Source organism: Trachymyrmex septentrionalis, unplaced genomic scaffold (genome assembly GCF_001594115.1).
Source record: "Trachymyrmex septentrionalis isolate Tsep2-gDNA-1 unplaced genomic scaffold, Tsep1.0 scaffold13, whole genome shotgun sequence".
Taxonomy (NCBI): domain Eukaryota; kingdom Metazoa; phylum Arthropoda; class Insecta; order Hymenoptera; family Formicidae; genus Trachymyrmex; species Trachymyrmex septentrionalis.
Window position 1 is genome coordinate 3450612 of NW_017304438.1, and position 3641 is coordinate 3454252.

General features: G+C 31.3%; 1 protein-coding gene across 1 annotated transcript in view; it reads left to right on the forward strand.

Annotated features, from left to right (window-relative positions):
• Positions 1-3641, forward strand: part of LOC108756945 (oxidative stress-induced growth inhibitor 1-like) — a 19234-nt gene that overhangs the window by 2127 nt on the left and 13466 nt on the right. Inside the window, exon 2 of the mRNA XM_018501156.1 lies at positions 2900-3226. The gene's annotated coding sequence lies outside the window, so the exon portion shown is untranslated. The remainder of the gene's footprint in view (positions 1-2899; positions 3227-3641) is intronic.

Sequence of the window (3641 nt, forward strand, 5' to 3'; positions counted from 1 at the left end):
ATACAAAAGTGTACTAAAGTTTAATAAATATTTATTTGAATAATATTAGCTGAATATTTATTAAATGTATACATATATTTATGTGGATTACAGAAATTATTAATTTTTTAGTTAACTATTATTTTTTTTAGTAAATGTTAAATTAGTACTATTCAAATATTTATTAAAATTTATTCCATCTTTCCAGTGTATATATGTATAATTAATATATTATATATTTTAATATAATATGTTATATATATTTTATATATACTTATGTATATATGTTTTACTACACGTTTGAATATACGCACGCGCATATTCATACGCGATTCTAATTTCGGAGCACAGATGCTTCTTCCATGAAGATTCTCAATGTTACGTCATTTTTCGTCTGGAAATAATTCATTCGTTATGACACGCAAACAGCTTTGCACTCACACAAGCGTTATTTACATGTTATATGTAAAAATAAATTATATCTCACGTTTACCGCGTAGTTATCCATGGAATAAAACACCATAAATAGCTTAAAAAGGAAGCTTATTTGAGCTGATAAATCGATGATTAAATTTAGTATTTAATGTATCGGAGATTATATGCATAACATGAGAAAAATTGAATTATTCATTCATTTCTATTTAGAGTTTCGCGTATAGAAAATATCTATCCTTTTATAAACTTTTACGACAGAAACCACTTATTTGCAATATTCGCCATGTGCCGCGAATTATTTCAATTAATTCAGGAAGATGTAGTATTCAAAGTAATTTAAGTCTGCCGGCCGGTTGTTTAATAATTAATAGGCGATATTAATGGTAGATATGGTATTTATTTTGTGACACGAGAAATATGGCGTTGTAACATTGCAGTTTAAATGCTTAGCTATCGATGGCGAATAATTAAAGAATGTTATATCGCAACCTTGCTCCGCATTAAACAGACATTATTTATTACTACTTTAAAGTACATTTCCATTCGCATTACGTCATGCAGAAATATTCGCTGTAATCGCAGTGATAATCGTATACTTTCTACGTCTTTCTCCATTTCATAATAATTTATTAATCCCGTTATCAATTTCTAGCACTTAGCTATCTTACTTGATCTTGCAATTAGATATGTTTGTTTGAAAAGATAACGCGATGACGATATTCGGTCACTCGTCCGGTTTACACAAACGGACGAGCAATTTCATTAAATTTGCTGTAATCTCTTTGAAATCGATATTATTAATATCATAAAACGTCATTTTTTCGTCTGAATAATTTATTAGTAGTTTATATCTTGATCACGTAAATTATATGTTATCATATAACTGTTATATGAAAGTTTCTTATCTCTTTAGCAAATTAATTAATCTTTTTTTATTTATGTACGTATGTATACATACATGTGTATATTTCATATTTAATGCTATTTAGTTCTGTTGTTATAGAATAAAATTTTTCAGTTCTCTTCAAATATTCTCTTCAGTTCTGTTAATTAAAAAAAAAATTAGCTTTATTCATGCTCTGTATCTCTTCACATGGATATGTTTGATAAAAACAAGCGCGAGCCCTTATCTTGTGCAAAATATTATTTTATTGCCTAATGTTGTGACATATCAGAGAATCGCTTTTTTTATCACACATTTTTTTATCGCATGTTCAAAGTAAATAATCTCCAATATTTTTTGGCGTGTAATTTGCGAGATTGCTTTTGAATTAATTTGCGATTAGAATTCTAAAAAAGGATATCAGTTTCGATGTTGGATGCAGGATATTCTTGAAAGTAAACAAGAATATCAGTTTCACTTTAAGAGGATATCAATTTCGGAGCTAATCACCAGGATGTTCGATATCGCGAGAGTCGAAAAGTTGTAACGCAAGCGATGAGCTTTTTCTTTGTAGTTACAAGAAAAAAAGTAGGGTGTATTAAGGATAATGCGATTTAACTTTATACCATGCCCTAGCTATCTTTTTTATTGATTGATGTCGTACAAGTAACGTGGATCGATATATTAGAACGGACCATGCTTACAATCTATGAAATATAATCTATGAAAGATATTCACTACGTGACGACGTAACTTAGCAGAAACGTGACTCGTAGACTTATTGTTAGCAGAAGGTGCGTCATAATTCTTGTTCTTTTTTTTTTTTGCTGTATTAATCATCTCAAAATCTCGGCATCGAATCTAGATAATAACATATATTAACTCTTTGAACAACGTAAAATCATATTTTAATCGTAAAAACGTCTTTTCTTACCGTCCAGTTAATCAGTCATTTAGTCAGTAAACATTATTTTGAAATCTTTTCCTATCATTAGTGACTGTCAGGCGGAAGCCAATTTGTTATAAACTATCGATGCTTATATAATCGTTCATTTGCTTACATACGCTTTTAGTTTCATTTACTGAGTTCATTATTCATCAAATTCGCAACCCTAATTATATTCAATTTGAGTTACTTTTAATCATTTCTAAGGTCGCCACCGTTCCTACTCAATACGTCGTTAATTTAACTAACACAATGGAGTTGTACAATTTAATTATTTAACTCAAGCAAATGTTATTTTTAACTCAAATTTATTTTATTATTTGCTAAGTGCATAAGTACGTTGATGTGAACGTTGTTTGCTTTGAAATTAATCACAGAAATGAATTGATTTATATTTGGACACACATGAAAGTTAAAAATAGCAAAATATTATTTATCTTAAGAGATTGGGTTTCCATTGCATCTTTGATATACAGTGTACGTGCACTGATAAATGTATTAAATCCGTGATTAAATCCATGCAATACACATCAGTGAGTATACATAATTCTTATAAAAATCGTCGTAGTAATCGTCTTTTCATCTATACGTTTTTATCTTTAGAGATCTAGGCGACATTTAACATCTGTCAAACTGCAGGACATTTGTAATTGCAGGAAAGTCGTATCGCAAACGCAATCTTATTGCACCATGACGGTTGCATCGAAGGGACTGATATCTCACGGCTGAAATTGCTTTGTGAAATTGCCATTCATCGCGCGACCTTCGGATACGAAGCTTCCGCGGGAAAAACGATCGTGCGTGGCGTGCACGTTTCAGTACGACGCCGACTGTCGCCGGGTAAGGAACAACTGTTATCATTAGTGCTCCGACGTAACCAGCTCGGCTAACGAAGCTCACGTTCTCCAATAATCGGCCCCGACGTGCGACGGGAAAATCAGAGGACAGGAAAGATCGACGCTTTTCTTCTGAGAGAAAAACAGGTATGCAATATATGTACGAGATACATACATCCCTCTCGTCTCTTTTTTTTCCTCCCTGCTTATACGCATGATTCATGACATACTACGCGTCGTGGATAACAATCTACTCGGTCTATCGATCCGCAATTATATCTATCTGAATACCGAAGGAGATATAAAATGACAGCGTGATTGATAGTTGGGAAATAAACGGAAAATAGGAGACGAGAACGTGTTGTGGATATATTGCGTGGATACTTTCTAAGATACTTGCTGCATTTTACATGAAGCGGATTGTATATGAATCTTATAAATAAAAGTTGACTTTAATATATCTCTAAGTCAAAACAAACTCTCTTTGTTATATTTAAATAAATAAATTCAAAATCCTTTACATTGTAATATATATATATATATACATATAATCAATTTAAGT